The sequence below is a fragment of the Equus quagga genome, unplaced genomic scaffold, assembly GCF_021613505.1.
Source record: "Equus quagga isolate Etosha38 unplaced genomic scaffold, UCLA_HA_Equagga_1.0 HiC_scaffold_35_RagTag, whole genome shotgun sequence".
NCBI lineage: Eukaryota > Metazoa > Chordata > Mammalia > Perissodactyla > Equidae > Equus > Equus quagga.
Window position 1 is genome coordinate 560,522 of NW_025793616.1, and position 19,780 is coordinate 580,301.

The following is a 19,780-nucleotide window of genomic DNA, read 5'->3' on the forward strand; positions in this document are numbered from 1 at the left end:
GCATGATGTCATACTTTAAAGTATTAAAGGGTCTGCCTCCAGGTTTTTATGTTTGATTGCTAAGAGTTTTAAGCCTCACCCTTCCTCTTCCACTTGTGCCCCAGAGGCTGATACTAAAGCCTGGGTGCTCCCTCCTCCAGCACCCATGGGAGATAAAAACTAGGGTGACCCTCATCTGAGCCCCCCCTCCTACCCACCATGAAAGAAGAATCAGTCTCATTCCCATCTCTCTCAAGCTACTTTCCCACCAGCTTAGAAGTGACCCTGCTCTCCCCAGAGTTCCTTGCTTTGTGACCAATAAACTTTTGCATGTCTTCTTGGCGTGGTTGTGGCATCATAACTCTCCACATGGGGACCAAATTTTTGGGCAGTATGAATTCTACAAGGATGCCAAGTATTCGCAGCAGAAATAACAACTGAATATGCGGACATGCTATACAACAGGTAGGTCATGCCTCAGTGGAGACAGGCCTTCCATCCTGGGGTAGCACCCTCACTGACTTGGCTCAGAAAAGGGAGAGAAGGACTACAGAGTCAACTCCCCACAGAGGTGGCAGAGGTGATTTCTGACACAAAAGCAGGATCCAGTCATTTGTTACAAGACATATTTTTGCTTTCTGGTTGTAAACAGCACAGGCTAGAGTATGTTCAATCTTTCTCAATTTTTTAACTCAAATAATAAACATTCCTAGAAGCCACATCATATACATAAATGTCATACTCAGAACCAAGGAATAAGATGCATGAGGGCCATTTTAGCGATTTGTCTCTCATGACAAATCATTATCAGGCAGACAGCTATTATGGCGTTGTTGGTACAGCAAGGCAAACCACCTCTGTACTTGAGGTTGGGGTTATTCGGTTCTGACACTCATTTAAGGCTTATCACTCTGCAAATGGTAATAAGTTTAATGAGTTGACACAGGAAGAAGCATTAAGGTGATATAACTCCCACTTATACTATGAAGGAAAAATGCCCATTTTGGCTCATATAACCATTTCTAAAATAATACAGACGAGGTAGATAGCAGAGGATTGACAGTTTTACTTTGTTGTGTTGTCATTAGCATTTTGCAAAAGCACATGAAACTATACCGTTCCGTTTCAAAAGAAATTCACCTTTCATATATTTAGAAATATCCTAGCATGAAGAAAAGAATAATCCTGTGAAGAAGTGCCTTTTTAAAAAAATGTTTCTGTGATAACTTTCTGCAAAAACCCTCCACGTGGATGTTTATAGCAGCTTTATTCACAATTGCCCAAACCTTGGAAGCAACCGAGAGACCCTCACTAGGAGAGCATAAAGAATCTGTGGTACATACAGATAATGGAATATTATAAAGCACTAAAAAGAACTGAACTATCAAGCCAGGAAAAGACATGGAGGAATCTTAAATGCATGTTACGAAGTGCAAGAAGCCAATATGAAAAGGTTACATACTCTATGATCCCAACTCTATGACATTCTGGAAAAGGCAAAACTATGGAGACAGTACAAGAATCAGTTGCCACAGGCTTAGAGGGAGGGAGGAAGGAATAAGCAGAGCACAGAAGATTTTTAGGGCCGTGGAAGTATTGTGTATGATACTGTAATGGTGGATACATGTCATTACATGTTTGTCCAAATCTATAGAATGGACAACTCAAATAGTGAACCTTCATGTAAACTATGAAAGTTAGTTGATAATAATGCATTCACGTTGGCTCATCAATTGCAACAAATGTACCACATTAATACAAAATATTACAGGGGAAATGGTGTGCAGAAGAAAGGGAATATAATGAAAATTCTCTGTACATTCTACTCAATGATTCTGTAACTCTAAAACTGCTAAAAAGAAAACAGTCCACTAATTTTTAAGACATGCCTTTCAAATGCAATGTTAACCCTAGGCTTCCTCATCCATGCATCCAATACATGTTTATGAAGCACCAACTGAACATGAGCTTCGTGCTAAAGGCTGGGGCACAACAGAGTATGAGGCCAGCGCTTCTCCTAAAGCCTTCTGATGACTTACTTGTTTCCTCTGCTCAAGCCTACTTCATCTCCTATCTACAGTTTCTCCTCCCAGCTATTCTCAGCTCCAGATAAACCTGCAGCCATGTTGACTATACTGATTCCTTCTACTAAGTTACATATCTACCTCCATGGATTATTTCCTCCAAATTCCAGTATTTCAAATGAACATGCTAAGATTGTCTCCATCAGCTTTTCTTATTCATAGCCTAGATGGATAACCTTAATTGTCATTTTCATCAAAAGCGCCATATAGGACTGGGCTGGGATTAATACAAGAGACTCTAGTTGAAGCTACAGTCCATGTACAAGTGGTGGAGATTCTGACCCAACTTGTGGAAAAATCATCAGATTTCTGATTTCCTTTCAGTTCTTTCTTTCTTGAAAGATAGTCTGGATCCCATTCTGTTTAGGTTTTATGCCAGAATCTCATTTGTAAAGCCCGAAGCCCATTAACCTTTTCCTTTTTTTTTTTTTTTTTTTGAGGAACATTAACCCTGAGCAAACATCTGCCACCAAGCCTCCTCTTTTTGCTAAGGAAGGCTGGCCTTGAGCTAACATCCATGCCCATATTTCTCTATTTTATACGCGGGACACCTACCACATCATGGCTTGTCAAGCGGTGCCATGTCTGCACCCAGGATCTGAACCAGCAAACCCCGGGCCTCCGAGAAGCAGGACGTGTGCACTTAACCTCTGTGCCAATCGGCCGGCCCCCCCATTAACTATTTAATTTTTCATAAGATTGTCCTATAAAGGTCTAACAAATTTTTATCCTAAAAATTCTGAAATCTCCCGTGAATACAAATGCTGTTGTGTTATTCTTGCTTTCAGAATAACACATTGCAGGTCAGAGGTCCACAAATATTATTTTTCAGTAAGGTTCTCAAGGTATAATGATACAAATTTATATAGGAGAATAGTTTTGAATTACCGATGGTGGGCTATAGAATAGCATATAAATGAAATATTTTATTTCCAAAACTTTCTCACACTGTTCCTTGAATGAAACAAACACAGGAAATAAGCCATTTCAAGAGCACTTTGTTATTTAACTGAAGACAGCAACAGCAAGCTTATCAAAAAATGAGGACTTCCTGACCAGACCTTTGTAATCCTAAAGGAGAAAACTTCGAAATGAGAAAATCTGGCAGCTTCCTCCTTCAGGTGTGAATGTGGGTTGCAGAAGAAGTCTAAATTCTAGAGAGTTCATTCATTCCATTTATTCCTCCCACAAAAAGTGTCAAGCCACTATGCAGAGTCAGGACTGGGACATGCTATGCAGGAGAGAGAAGGGTTTGAACACACAGGCAGAATTCTAGGTCTTGCCTGAGAGAGGGGCTGTTACATAGAACTATGCACTCAAGCTCTGCCTTCTGGGTCCTGAGAGAAGCAGACCTGGTTTGAGTCCTTGGTCCCTGGTTTGTTCACTGGGTTCTTTGCCTATGCTTCACGGATGATAAGGTATGACAGTAGAGGGTTGCCATGAGGAATGAATGAGAAATGTGTCAAAAACACTTAGCCCAGGACTGTCACACTATGAGTGTTCAATTCACCTTAGCTCTTACAATGGAGTTCAAAAATCGGCTCGCCTAACTGAAGGCTTTTTATTTCTGCTGACTTCGCTCTCTCTTTTCTTCTACGAGGTAGGTCTGCTCAGACAAAACATTGGAGCAAAATGCTGTGAGGTAACTATTTATCCTTTTGGAAGCATTGGGCTCATTAGGAAAAAATATCTCCTTAAGCAGCTGCCCATCATGCATAATTAAGAAAGAATTTCTGCCTACTCAATGTAACTCTAGAAAACACAGGAAACCCTAAAACGTTCCCATAAACCTATGTTAGTAAGTCCTTGATCTGATCAACAGATTAATGGTGGGACTCTAATATTCCCTTTGAGGCAAAAGTTTTAAGATAAGGGAGAGGATCCAATTGTAGAGCCTGGTGGTAGCTATGACACTCCATTGCACATGTGAAATGTTTGGTGTGGTTCCAGGAAGCTAGCTGTAACCTATGGTCTGATGCTCTCCTCAATCAGTCATGAGTAGCACAGAGAAATTCTGCTGCCATTGGCCCTAGAAAGGCAATTTTTTGTTAGCTTATGTAGGATGGGAAGCATTACCAACAACCCATACATCAGGGCATATCTGTCAGTGTACAAAGAGCTTTATTGCCTCCAGTGGGGAGTAATGTCCATTTAATGCAGGTAAACTTAATCTAGTACTTCTTGCTGAAATAAATGGTTAAGATTTCCAAAACTTAAGTCCTGATCTTCTCCACTGCATGGAGCTCATGGGACCCCACAGATGGGACATTTGGAAGCATATAAGTTATCTATAGTATAAAATCAAGTTCAAAAGCTTACACATAAAAGAAAAATAGTATATGACCAACAATGAAAGTCCTAAGATTGGATTATTTATCTGCACTCCATAAACTGGTTGAGATACAAAAATGACATGCTGGCATTTGGGGGATATATGCAGGGACAGTTGGCATTGTTTGCTATGGCTTTTCACTAGTTATTTGATTTGAGGGTATTTTTAGAGAGAAGCAAGCAAAATACTGCAATACTTAGAAGATGTGGTGTTTTCCTTAGTATTCTTGTATCTACTGCAACTGCTGCATGAAATGTAGTCTGGAACTCAATTATTCAGATGCCACCTGGACATCAAGGTCTAAGAAGGCACTGAAAATGAAAGTCTTGCAAGGTGGTTTTAGGAACTAAGGAACTGGAAGCCAGAGTGTGAACTCTACCACATCTGTATTGTATTTCCACATGCTGCCTGATGAGAAAAGGGTGGCTCCCATCTCTACTAATGACTGAGCAAGAGAAAGGGGCTTGGACTTTGTCATGAGCAATTTATGTAGAATGCACATGCCTGCTGCAAGCAGATGATGGATGAGCCACGGAACCTTCTCTTTGAAGGCCTTTAACAAAAGGATAAACACTTCCCTGACAGCTGATGCTGAATTATATGCCAACATACCCAATGCCACACCTTGTTTGTCTTCTATCGAATCAGATTTACCATGTCCATTAATTTTTTTAGGAACATCTTTTTATTATTTCATTTGAGTTCCACCTTTCCTAAGTTAGCACAAACATTTCACTCCAAACATGTTTGAAAGATATCCCTGCTCATTTTCCAAACAGCTATGTAAAAGTAAGCAAATGTAATATTAAAGAACTGATTAGGCTACTTTATGCAAAAGACATGCATTCTTTTCATTCTTCTGGCTGACCCAAACTAATAATCAAGATCTTGTAATTAGAATATAAGTTCCCTAGGGTGTTCATATTATATACCAGTGTTCCTTAAATTTTAGTGGATTTCTTTATTCTCTGGTGACCATGCTTAAATGAAGATTCTGATTCAGTAAATCTGGAATAAGGTCTGAGAATTTGAATTTCTGAAAGGCTCCTAAATGATGCCTATTTGAGTACCATACTTTTAGAAGAAATGTTATGGGTGATTAAATGTTTAATAAATGTTGACATATAATAAAAGCAGACGGTTGGCATTTTAGAGATTTCAAGAACTACCTTGATAATGAGATTTAGCTAGAATTTCAGACAATTGAACATATAACTTTCACACACAGTAAATAAACATAATAAATGGATAATTAGGATTATTAGGGTAGTTAGGATATGGAAAACTGTAAGACTGAAATGCCACCTTTCTACGAATGTCCCCTTCTTCCCTTTGCTGGTGTTTCCCTCTTTGGTGTATTGCTGTCTGCGGTCATATGTTTCCAGGACATTCATCCTTATTTTGTATTGTACCTGGTTTTGCGAGAATGTTGTGATTTCCACCATTAAACCCATCTGTGACCTAATCACAGTTGTAATGTGTGATTTATCCCTCTGCTCTTGCATCTGCTCTCACCATCTGGGATGCTTTCATGGCTCAACTCAGCGATCTTCCTGGATTAACAATAACTTGTGGTTTTTTCAGAGTGCTGCATTTACTGGGAACAATTTTAATAACTCCAACCAGTTCTCATTTTCATGTAGCATGTCAGTGTTTTCCTGTATCAGTGAAGCCAAGGCACATGGAAGAACAGTGTCATTGTGTCTGGCCAATGGAATTACACCTGTGTGTCTAGAAGAAAACCCAAAGATGGCATGCCTGCAAGTTGGAGGAAGTACTTGTGGTCACTGCTTCCCTGGAATCATAAACATCACAATGGGATGGCTGATCTGAGCAGCAGGCAATCGGACTGGCAGGAAACCTTTTGAAAGGGGAACAGTCAGAATGAACACACAGTCTTCCCACTTTTGATCCAGCTATGCCACGGCATTTCCTGGACTTTACTGACTTGCAGAAAATAAGGCTTGAGGATTCTGGTGCAGCCGTTTGCTCTTTGGAATGGCTGGACTTGCCCTTGGAGGTGATCCAGGTTTTGTCATGGAGTACCAAGCTGCCCAGTGGCCCATGGGACCATTTCCATGATTGAAGCTAATGTGGAGCTCCGGAAACAGATCCACCAGGACTTCTGCAGCAACATCTGATGTTAGAAACATCAGACAACCAGAGACTTCCTGTCTGAGCTGGGCTATGAGTACAGAATGTCCAGAGGCGAGGAACAACTATCGAGGAAACTAAACTATAGAATTCTCCTTATTTATGATGCTCTACCATACTATCCATACTCATTTTTATTTTAGGACTAGATTTTTTTTTGCATTGGATTTTACCATCTATAAAGTTGAAGATACAAAACTGAAAATTATGTTTCCCCTTGCTAACAACTTGCACATTAATCACAGATTCAAGCCCTCCTGTCTGCTTAAATTAAAACCCGGACATGTAGGCCGACACCCCACTAAGCTCCTCTGTTAAGTTTTTCTCCTAATCAATGTTACCTGTGGTTCACCTGTCTGCAGCTGCCCTGCAACGTCTGCCTGACTCCAGGGTGATGTGCTGACTTTTGGGAAGAGTTCAAGCTCTTGGAAGCAGTTCAGCTCTTCCTCCTAGATCCTTAGTACCAAAGCTGTGGGTAGACAGGTGGTTCTGGAGAGTCCATAGGACATCTCAAATATAAGGGGAAATAATAATAACATAAAAAAACACAGATGGGGCAAATATGTATTGACTTTTCCATCATAGACTTTATTGTCATCCATGATTTTTCTACTCAATGTAATGTGGGCATGTACGCATTTTAAGCAAGGATGTTTTAGCCATCTGAGAATGGGAGAGGAAGAGTAACAATGATGATGAGGGCCACTAGCATCTGCTGAGCACTCTTTGCATGCCAAGCACTGTGCTGACTACTCTAAATACATGATTTCATTTCATTGGTTTAACTCCTTCAACAAATTTAAGCAGGTAGAATAAATCTATGCATTTGACTTTTTGATGAGTATTAATTCAGTCATGATTTAAAAGGAACAGGTATTCAAATCTATTCCTGATCCCTACTTTGACCTCACCTTTTAAATAGAGACATTGGTACTCAGTGGGATATCATTTGAACATTGCTTTAACCCAATCTCCTGAATCCTAACATATCTTTTCTTCCTATGCCTTTAAATATTTAACTAGCAAATTAAATGTGCTAATTGGAAGGGTTTGAAGTGGGAGGAAGTATTATCCAAAAGATCTCTGTAATAGCCACATCTACACTCTATGAGGCAAACTCAAGAACTCAAGACTTTATGGAATCTGAGAATACAGGAGCTGGAAGAAAATCGTTGGAGGTGCTTGGTCCAAATTGGCTTGTCTCATAGACAATCTGCAGCTGAAAAGGAGCAGAAAGGTCTAATGTCTTAATTAATTCAATGATCCAGAAATATTTTCACACTATTGAGAAGCAGAGTGGCATCATGGTTGCTGGGCAATCTCACCCAAGTTACTTAACCTCTCAAAACTTCACTTTTTCACTTGGAAACTAGAGATGATGATAAAAATGTCTCATAGTATAGTTGAGGGCAATGAACTAAATAATCCATGTAAAATGTTTTGATAAGGGACTAGAGTATACCAAATGCTTTTACACTTTAGCTATCGTTAAACTATAAATGGTTACTTTTATTGTTGTCATGGTTGTTGCTATTATTCATATTATTAAAATGCCACTACATATTTTATTAGTCCTGTCTGAACTAATTGGGAACTTGATTTCTTATAATTTATGATGTTATCTTCTTTATGGAAATGAATTATAAAATAGTGTTACAAACTTTTCATTTTAATTTGAGATGTACGATAAAGGCAAAATAATATCCACCCTAAGTCCGAGAACATGAAATTCAGCTTCGGCCTTTATAAAAATGCTAACACTGTTAAGAGTTTATGAAATCCAGAGGTTAATGATTTATAAGCTAAATTAATATAGAGAACCAAAATCAACATCCTACACAATGATTTTCCACCTAAATATTATGGCCCAAAGTTTGTTTGGATCGCCAGCCCTTTGTCCTGCGCCAGTGCCCCCTTCCCGCACTTCTAACTGGCCTCCTATGCAGTGTTTACATCCCCAGCCTAAGGTTGCAAAAACCTCTATCTGCAGGAAATTTACTATTTTGTCACAAATACAGATTTACTGGAAACTCACATAGAAAATGAAGAGAAAGAAAAATATACACAGTGTGTATTTTCTTTATTCTTGCTAGCCCATTAACACTGGACTTTCTGATACCTTCACTTAACCTTAAACTTTCCAGATGTGCATACCTGAAGCACACATATAAGATGACAAGCAGGTTAATGGACAAAAATAAAGCATTTTTGAAGATCAGGATTAATTCATAAGAAGACAGCATTTAAAATTAACGCAGTGAGAGCAGAGTCCAGGACCAACTACAGCATGTATGCAGCGTGTCAAATTGGTGGGCAAATGGGTCAACAAGGGTCATGGAGGATCAGAGCAGAAAAGAACTTTAATACTGCTACCCATACAAGACAGGCAAAAAGGGACAATTCAACAGTTCTAATTTTTATATCCCCCGTGGCCATAACTTGCCTTAGTTATGTTAGCTCTTGATATTGTCTCTGGATTAGGAATTCCATTCCTCTATGCTTTAAAAAGTGCCAAGTAGGGGCCAGCCTGGTGGCATAGCAGTTAAGTCTGTGTGCTGTGCTTTGGTGGCCCAGGTGCCTGGTTTTGGATCCTGAGTATGGACCTATACACCGCTCATCAAGCCATGCTGCGGTGGCATCCTATGTACAAAATAGAGGAAGATTGGCACAAATGCTAGCTCAGGGACAATCTTCCTCACTTAAATAAAAAGAAAAGCACTGAGTAAATAAGCCAATAAACATGTTTCAGGGGCTCACATTCTGTGGGCATGAGTCGTTCATCTACGAAACTCCAGGAGGCTACCCAAGTGCATGGATGGCTGATCCTGCATTGTAGACTGTAACAGAGAGCCAGCAAGATTTGTAGAGTTGACCTCCAATGTTGAGGCAGTCGTAGACCTGGAAGTCATTTCCTCTCACTTCTAAAACAAAGGCAACTCTACAACCTCCATCACAGTTGCTTTAATAGAAGAAGGAGAAACTGATGAAAAATAGCACGCAACTGGAATTTGAGACAACGTGGAGGGGAAGAGATGACCCTGTCTAATGAACTCCATTTCCACTATCACTAGACCTGTTCAGCAGCAAAGTAAGCGCAGTCCTTTGAAGCAATGTTTCAAGTGGCACTTTGGAGGAACTGCAAGCAGAGCTTCCTTCCATGAGAATAAAGATCCTATTCCAGGAAATGCCCATTCTGAGGATGGCCATCACGGCATACGGCATGAAATGCAGAACAAGGTCATGAAAAACAAAGCTATGGATAAAAGCAAGCAGAGATTACCTGCAGAGCCACAGTTAGCTAAGAGATTTCTTGGCTTTTGCTGAGACCGGGTGGGAGAAAATATGTAGCATATTCCTTGTAGTTCACTGTCTGCAAGCTCATGCAAATACATATGCAGATGGAGGTATATGCTATAGTGTGGATTGTGTCAGTACTCACTAACATTTGTGGTTGTCATAAGTCTACTCACACTGTTATGGTCAAACATTCCCTTTCTTTCACCCAAACCAAGTGGACTGCACCTTCTCTGGCCAATGATCCTGAGCAAGACCTGCTCCCATCTAGAAGAGATGTGTTTTGTATGGAAGCATCCCTGTGCACAGATACCCTCTTTGAAAGTTCTGTGAGGATAAAACGACAAAGAATTACTAAAATGGACACATCTACCCCATCTGTGAATATGGTAATTCCTTCTATTTCAAAATAAATTGGAATGTCCTTGCACTTATCTCCTTCCCCTTTGCTTAACTGCAAGCCACTAAACAAAATCCAAATGTCAAGTTGTGTACACAAAGTGAAAGGGTTTTTCTCAAAGTCAGTACTCAAAGCTCCAAAGATTGTCAAAGAAGCTTATTTTCTGTAGGCTTCTTCTTCCTAAAGTGTGGTATAGTTACTTGCTAAAACTCCGACGGATAAATGATTTATGAGATGTTGTTACTGATGAAATTTGGCAGGGAAGAAATCCAATGTCAGCAGAGGTATTTGACAGGCAATTCTACCTTCAAATGATTAAAGTTAAAAGACTTAAAATGCTGTTATTTTGTCATTTTTGTGCTCTCCTAGCTATTGCCTTACTTCCAAACGAAAAAATATTATGACAACAGTATTGTTTCTCTATCAATTTTCTATAAACTTGGAAGGTGAACATGTGCAGAAGTCATATTTTTCCATGGCTGACTAATGTAGACGTTCATGTTGATGAACGTCATGGAGGATTTGTTTTAAAAGTTAAGTGATAAACATCAGAAGCCGTCTTCCTCTAAATTAGAGCCAATGGGTGTGCCTGCTGTTAGCGACCTTAAATGAGTGAAATTGTATGTTAAGTACAGCGAGCTCCCACAAAACTCTGGAAACAACAGAGGTTTGTTCTGTTTTGATTTTTTGCACCAGTGGTATCTGGAGGACCCAATGACAAGATCTACATTAGATTGAGAAGGAGTCATTTACAGAAATATACTACTTTATGACCTGCCTTCACTTTTTTCTAAGGCTTGGGAGCAAACAAATGACTTACAGAGTCCTGCCATCAAAACACTTTCTTCTACAAATGCTTATCTCACTAAGTTAACAGAAGAGCACGAAGCCCTCAGATCATCATGATGACAGAACATAAACCTAGGCCTCCAGCAGCCAGGTTGAGAGATATGGCCCAAGTGGGTGAGCCCAGAAATCACCTGAGAAGACAGACAGTTAGCTCCCAGCAGACTCTGCGAGTGATCCTGAATTGCCACTCCACAAGGCTTTTAGGAGAAGCAGCTCCTTCAGACTGTAGGCAGAGAGTGCTGCTCCAATTATCTCAATCACAAAGCCTATGGGGAGATTCCACTTATTCTATTTTCTCATGGCTAGATATCAAACCAAGAAAAGGTCACAGTCTCTACCACATGAAACCGTGCCCTGGGACATCTATGGCCATTTACTTCCCTTGCCCAACAAAAAGCCATCAGAAAGTACACTCAGAGGAGAGATGGTGAAGTCAAGGCACACAACAAGAAAAGGGAGTCAATGGAAGCTGTGTGTGTAGCCACCAGAGCAATAACAGTCATTTGTAGACGTGACATACACCACAGCTGCAAACTGACGGGTTGTGCATTATGAGTGTTTCACTCTTAACGCAACCTTCATGTCACTGAGCTGACAGATGGGACTTTGCTGTACATAGGTGCAAGCCCACATGCTTTAGTGGGCACAGACCACCTCCCTTTCTCCCTGAAACCTGGTAAAAACCTGGAGCTTTGGCTGGTGAAGAACCACTGAAATAATTTTTGAGGCTCAATTTTGAGTGTTTGTTAAACTGGAAGCGCAGTTAATGAACATTTGGTCCATAATGACCCTACATTCCTCCCTGTAAAGTACACCGTTATCTTTCCATGCTCCCTGCACAGCCATGAACCTCTGCTCTGAAAGCGAAGGCAGCTGATCAGCCAGCCCTAGCAGTCATAGGATGGCCCAGCATGCCCTCTTGGGTATGTGTGCTGTCACAAAGAAGGCACCAGCTGAATGCCCTGCTTTCCCAGTTCCTTGATCTGCTCCACACAAGGAACTTGCTTTGCAGTCCTTCATTCATCATCCTAAACTCATGCCATGGATCTGTGAACACCTGGAATTGTTCTACTTCTGAATTTAAATACTTTCACCTTGTCTCGGACTTCTAACATCTTTCCTACAATCTTGCTTGGACCTCCAATCCATCACCTCCCAAGGCACCAGCCCCTTCTTTCCTCAGCCTCCTCCCAGAGTCTGCCACCTCCTTCAGTTGTTCTCTTGCTAATGGCCCAAACCCCCATGCCCACTTGTCTTTTGTGACATTCCCCAGCGAAACTTCAATCATCAGTCAACTCAATGATCCTTCTCCCTGACCTGGCACTGGACCGAAAATAGCACAGTTCCACACATTGATGCCAACCCCTGACTCCTGGTCTCCCTCCGAGAAGAGCTGAGCTCAGACACAGTCCACTATGTCATCCCTCTTCTCAAGTTCCTTCATGCTTTTTTTTTGAGGAATATTAGCCCTGAGCTAATATCTGCTGCCAATCTTCCCCTTTTTGCTGAGGAAGACTGGCCCTGAGCTAACACTGGTGCCCATCTTCCTCTACTTTATATGTGGGACACCTGCCACAGCATGGCTTTGCCAAGTAGTGCCATGTCCACACCTGGGATCCGCACTGGCGAATCTCGGGCCACCAAAGAGGAACACGTGAACTTAACTGCTGTGCCATGAGGCCAGCTCCCTTCTCACAATTCTTGAAAGGGATATCCAACCTCACTGACCCCTACCTCCTCAAATATCAGTCGCTTTGCAAGCCACTACAATCCTCAGTTGACAGTAGCTAAATCCACTGTTCTGTTTTCACCTCTTCCTTAAATGATGCTTCTGACATCCTAATTGATGTTGATCCCACTTCTCCTAGTCTTCCTTCTCTGTCTCTGGTGGTACTTTCATTTCTATTTGGAGAATTCTTCCTGTTACCTTCTTTTGAATGCTCTGCCTGGCCTTCCACTTTCAGTATGCATCAGAAGTGAGGACATTATTCTCATGTTTTAAAGAAGGCCCTATTTATGAAGAATAAGTGTTTTAAAAATTCGACATAGAAAATTGATGTAGTCAATCCAAAGGGAAATCAATACACAGACTTATGGCTTAGATTACATTCTGTAGGGAACAAAAGATTGAAAAAGAGTATTGGCATTGCTTTTTTAGGTCCTCCAATTTTAGTTTTCAAGAAGTAGAAACAAGGAGGTTGATTTCTAAACTTTTATCCTGAATTTATATTGAGATAAATCTTGATTCACAAGTTTGCTCAACTACTTTTAACATTCTTGCAAAGCAATCTTATCTACTCCCAGAGTTGGACCGTTACCCACGTATGTAAAAGAAGTCACATTTTCCTAGCCATTTCAGCACCTTAGACAGGGCCTTGTAAATATCAGGTACCTGCTCTCCATGATGTCACCTTTATTTATTTATTGCAGTAACGTTGGATTATAACATTATACAGCTTTCAGATGTGCATCATAATATATTCCAAATTCTGTCTAGATTACATCATGTTCATCACCCAAAAACTAATTATACTCCATCCCCTCACATGTGAGCCTAATACCCTCTTTTGCCCTCTCCCGCCCATGGTAACCACCAATCCATTCTCTGTTGCTATGTGGTTGATTGCCATTTTTTTTCTTCTACTTATGAGTGAGATCATATGGTGCTTGACTTTCTTCCTCTGACTTATTTCATTCAGTATAATACCCTCAAGGTCCATCCATGTTGTCACAAATGGCCAGATTTCACCATTTCTTGTGGCTGAGTAGTATTCTATAGTGTATAAACACCACATCTTCTTTATCCATTCGTCCCTTGGTGGGCACCTACGTTGCTTCAAAGTCTTGGCTATTGTGTATAATGCTGCTCCATTACGTCACCTGTAAAAACTTACTGAACAGCTACCATGGCCCTGGTCTACAGCATTCTAAGAGTAAATATCTTCTACATAAACTCAATCAGAGTACTTTTGCCCAGGTAAACAAACCTATTAACTGAGCGGCTATTCATTGCACACTGCATTTCAGGCTCACACAACTATTTTACTTCAATGGTCTGAGAAAGAGCCCATTTTTAAATGGATAATCCATTAGACTCCTGTCCAATTAGTCAAACCCTGGATAGAATTATGCGGTATGTTTGAGGGGCTTTGACCAATACCTAAGGCTCCTCATTCTCAGAGTTTTCTTGTGACTATCCTGCCTCTTGCTAAATGACGCCCTCCAATTTATTCTCCATTCCTCAAGATGGATTGATGTGTGGCCATTGATGCTGTGTTGCCCAAGCTTAACTATGTGTCAGGTATGGGAAAGAGGAGTTCATTCTGTACCATCCCCTCAGCTCACATTTCATGAATTCATCCATTATTTCCCCTTCCTTTCTCTGTTTCATCCTGCACCCACGGAAGGTGACACTGTCTAGTGCCCCAGAGGTGAAGACATCAAGAGGAGAAAGTGAGGGTTGCCTTATCAGACACAGCCACTAGGGGTACCACATTACAGATCCTGAGAAACCGAAAATCAAACTTTCTCAAGACTTCTGGAGTCCCACTAGGATGGTTGGCGTTTCTTCCACTTAAGAAAAGGCTTGCAGCTTTTGTTTGACAGAAATAATCTCACATGTCACTGGATCCCAACCCTTAGCAGTGGCAAGGATATACATACACTTTTAATATGAAGGTTTGACTTGAAGCCAGAGGTTTATTTTAGCATTCACCTTAATTGCTCTAGACTTGCATTTCTCTTTGTAGGATACAGAATTCGCTAATCTGATCCTGAGCAAGCACTGATTTATTACTCCTTCATGTGGTTCTATTAATAGCATGGAGCTCTAAATAAATGCTGATGGCATGAAATCCCACTTAACAGAACAGAGCTGTGACGGTGTAATGGTACGAGCCACAGACAAGAAACCACTGGTGAGAACAATGTCCATCTCTCCCCGCTGCTCCCTCTAACCCCATCCCATTCACGGGTCTCTGGTAAATATCACTCCATTTCTGGAAGAACAGCCAGAATGACACACCCCCAAAATCCCTGGTGTGCATTTGAAAACACCAAGATTTTACTCATTTGTTCCTCCCCAGTGCTCCACTGATGCAGAATTAATTGGGATTGAAAATTTGACTGTGTATGATTGCCCAAAGGATTGCATTGTAGGCTTGTCCTGCTGAAATGATGGGGCTGACTATATCCACTGGCCACAGACGCCCACCGTTCCTTTTTCAAAACTGCTCAAGCACTTTATTGACACCTCACTCAGGACATCCATTCATCCCTTTTTGCTCTGTGTTATTATAAGATCTCCTAGAAGAATCGTAAGTCCCTTAGTAGCCCCCAAATTATCTTAAGCCAAGGGTCTTATCATTATTGCATTCCTCCCACAAAAAAAAAAAAAAAAAAAAATGGGCACACAGCTGGCATTCAATAAATGTGCCTAATGAATGAACTAGCCCTTTCCCCATGATTCATTATGGACCTTACACCGCTATGATGCAGCCTTTCTCACTACATGGAAGGCAGTGGAACAAGATGGTATAGTCTTCAGGCCCTGCTGGGACACCTGCATTCACATTTTGGCTCATCCCTGATTAATTGTGTAACCTGAGGCAAGTGTATTCAGGCTTCTCCAAGCATCCCCTGTCTTACCCATACAATAGGAATGATGTCCAGGCTACCTGCTGCATGGATTGTTGACAGCAGAAAGGGAGGGAATGCACGTGAGGTCCAGGGCCAGGTGCAAGGCACACACTTAATAGGCGGCAGCTGTGGTTATTAAGGAATGTTGACCAGGCCTTGAATTGCATAGTGGTATTAGAGTTCCAGGAGTTTAGCCACCCCTGTGTGCTTTAAATGCAAGACCCCTTTCATATCCGTGAGTCCAGTCCTTCCTCAGTTATTATAACAACACAAGATAGAGCAATCCCACAGCTAAGAATAAGGCAATAAACCACGATGACGTTGGGTGGAATTAGCCACAGTGGACAATTAAATAATAAAGGTTCTTTATTATGAATATGCCTTTACAGGTGCAGAGAAACCTGCAGTAGAGAAAGCTATGCTCCATATAATTATGCTGCCTCCAAAAATTTTGAAAGAAAATGCTCTGAAGGACAGAGATGTGCTCTCTCTGGTTAATTCCTTCTATCTCAGCTGCCCCTTGTGCAGGGAGCATTTCTTTTTGAGCAAATATCCCCATTTTATTTTATTACATAATTATTCAGAATGCTACACTCTTCTGTGTAATAATGAAAGGCTCTTCTTGGAGGGAAGGAATGTTCTTCAAAACACTCAGATGCACTGGATTTATAACAATAGAAACATCCTCAGAAATTAATGTAATGGCTTAAGGGAAGGATTTTATTTTTTGGCAAAAAAGAAAGAACACAATCATCTGTTACTATTATATCAGAGTCTAATGTGGATCTTGAAAATTGAAAATACTGTCCATTCTATTCTAGAGGGACCCACAAAAGAAAAACATTGGAAGTTAGACTTTTTAATGAGTCAGTGTAGGCATATGTGCCATTATAATTAAATACAAATTAGTCAGTAAGGGTGATGATACCAGTTTGAGCTTTCTTACTAGCCAACCAACGTCTTAAAGTTGTATAATAAACCTGTTGCATTGCAATAGAATGCTCTTTAAAGAGAGAAACTACTTACTGATTCACACTACAAAATAGTCTACTGATGTACCCTCCCAACGTGTGAAAAATGTAAACCGATTTACATGCAACCTTTTAAGGAGGAAATACAAAAAAAGGCAGGCTCGTATCGATGTATGTAAAAGCCCTACATATAATGGATTCTTCCTTTCAATCTCATTCAGGGGAATGTTCTGGTTTTGTTTTTCCTTGTATTTATCATCTGTAGTCACTTCTGTTATTTTAGAGAATCACAGAGTGTTAAAGAAGAAACTTAAAACTGGCCTCATCTGAATTTTTCACATCAAGATGACTAACCTGAGACCTGGAGACTGAAGACATATCTCAAGTCCACAGAGATAGATAAAGAGCTAGATGCTAGAGTAAGGGTCTTGTTTCTTAAGATGGTGCTCATTCCGTGATTTAAAAAACAAAGCAAACTTCTTCTTACAATCACCAGACTAAGTGACTATCATCACATTCAATTTGTTGTTTAAAACAAACCAACCAACACCACTCTGTGGCAATCTTCAAGTATTTCCAAAACACATAGATTAAAAAGATATAAACTATCAATATAGTGCACAAAAAAAAGAACAATAAAGAGAGAAGAAAAAGAAAGGAAAAGAAAGCAAATACATGAAAATCCTAAGCAACCTGGTTGACTGGTGACCTTTAGACAATATGTTGTCTAATATTGTCCAGATGGACCAAGCAATGTCACCGTGAGAGATGATGTCACTAGAAAAGACAGGAAGTGAATAAAAAGTTTGGAGCCCACTGATTTTTCCATCCCATTGCTAACCTGCTACTAATATTTGCCTACCATGCTATGGAATCGACCCAAGACTGCTTAGCTGTACAAAAGAAACTTGAAGAAAGCATTCCTGACTACCTCATTTGGATGAACAAGATATATTGTTTAAGGAAAGCCTGAATAAGAAATCTGCTCAGTACCCCTGACAAATGCCACATTCCTCAGGAATAGGGTAATTTCCTGAGGAAAGAGAGGGGACACAAGAACATGGGAATTTTGCAGTCCTCAGAGATGCAGCGGGAAGCACCCAACCTCTAGAAGAAGAAAACATGGTGGACTTCTGTAGCAACGATAAGAGCACCCATGGAAGACCCCTTGGCTGCTGCCTTGAGATATTCACCAAGGCAGGAGACAGTTTCTGATCCTTGGTCTCCCAAATCCACCATTTATCTAACTTTGCTAAAGGTGAGGTGATGCTCATATTTAATTGTTACTAGAAGAAGTGATGATGAGGACTAAGGCCTTGGCTCCTTTTCTCCATTAATCTCTGATCACTGGCCCATAGGCCCACACTTTCGCTGGTGATGCATCCATTGACAACTGAAATCATGTGTTCGGGACTGAAGATGCTTTTTGTATTCTGTTCACCTTTCAGAACTAGTGTTTGTTCAGTTACTCTTTCTGAAAACAAACCAACAAACAATATTTGCTGTCTATAAAGGTATCAGGAATGCAGTTAGAAATTCACAGGAAATAAGCTACAACATATTGAAGACAAAGACACATACCAACACTACAATCCATTTCATCGTCAGCATCCCCATAAGCACCATGTTTACTTTTGCCAGCAAAATCCTTTCATGAGAAGAGGGCCGTGTTCACGTGAAGGTAAGACAAGACAAGCAGAAACGGTGTCTCAGCGTTCCTGGAAAAAAATTCCCAAGAGCAATATAAGCACATTTGCCGCCGTTCTGACTAGGATCAAACTATTATCACACGATGCCATTTGAAAATTCAGAAAACATCATAAAATGATGCCTAATCTTGTACCTCTTATTCAGAGAAAGGGAAGCCTGCATAGTGACTCTCTGAAGCAACTCACTGTTACCCTTTACAGATTAGCAGACTGAAGTTCTGCATCCTGGAGACAATCTCTGATGACACAACTCAGGAAAAAAATGTAGTGGAGAATAGTCTGCTTTTCTTCTTGAATTCTATTCTTCCCTGTCTATGTAGTGGTTAATATGAACTGAATCCCCTTCAAAAGAGTATTCTCTTTGGAAAATATATGTACACGCACATCACTACCTAGTAAAGACAGTATCTTGAGTTGTCAACTTTCTTTTTAATGATTGGCACTTGAGCTAATATCTTTTGCCAATCTTTTTTTTAATCTTCTTCTCCCCAAAGCCCCCCAGTACATAGTTGTATATTCTAGTTGTAGGTGCTTCTGGCTCTGCTAAGTGGGACGCCACCTCAGCATGGCTTGATGAGTGGTGCTAGCTCCATGCCCAGGATCTGAACCAGTGAAACCCTGAGGTGGTGACAAAGTGGAGCACACAAACTTAACCACTGAGTCATGGGGCCAGCCCCTTCAACTTCTTATATCAACCCTTTCTAATGCCAATTCGACTAGGTATTCTGCCATATTGCCCACCTTCTACTATAGAACAAGTCTCCCAGAATGAACAGGCAACTGTCAAAACTGAAATTTTGGAAGTTACATGGAGCATTCTTTGAACCAACCCAAATCTGTAATCTAAAGAGTTTCATTTTATTGCAAAAGCATCTTAACTCAGAGTACACCTAAACCTACTCTGTTGCAATTGGTGAGAACATAGTGATGCTCAAGAGTTATGAGTCACTGTCAACATGCAGCCTTGTGACAACTGCTGTGAGCCAGATTCCCGTGGGAAGGTCAAGAGGTTCACAGTCAAGTCACATAATAAGCCTAATCACTTCCTCTTTACATCATGTTGACCCTGAGAAATGCACTAAATTGCTGCATTTTGATTTCACACAGTAGCCTCAATCTTTATCTTTGTCCAGGAAAGCATCAGCAATTCCTTTGCAGCTAAGAGGGAATATTGAGGGAGTGGGCTTACGAAGGCTATTGGGGCACAAATGAAGGTGTGAGTGAGTGAATGGATGGATGGACAAATGCAATTTCTAATAAAGCATTTGCTGCACTACCCAAGAATCGTTTATGGGCATTCCCTCTCCCACAAGATGAGGAGCAAGGGAATGTCATTTACATCTGTGTTCCTGACACCAGCACAGTGATTG

At 40.6% G+C, this 19,780-nt stretch overlaps 1 pseudogene; it reads right to left on the bottom strand.

The window, feature by feature from the left end:
• The window catches only part of LOC124232229 (steryl-sulfatase-like), a 76,244-nt pseudogene that overhangs the window by 39,515 nt on the left and 16,949 nt on the right, over positions 1 to 19,780 (bottom strand).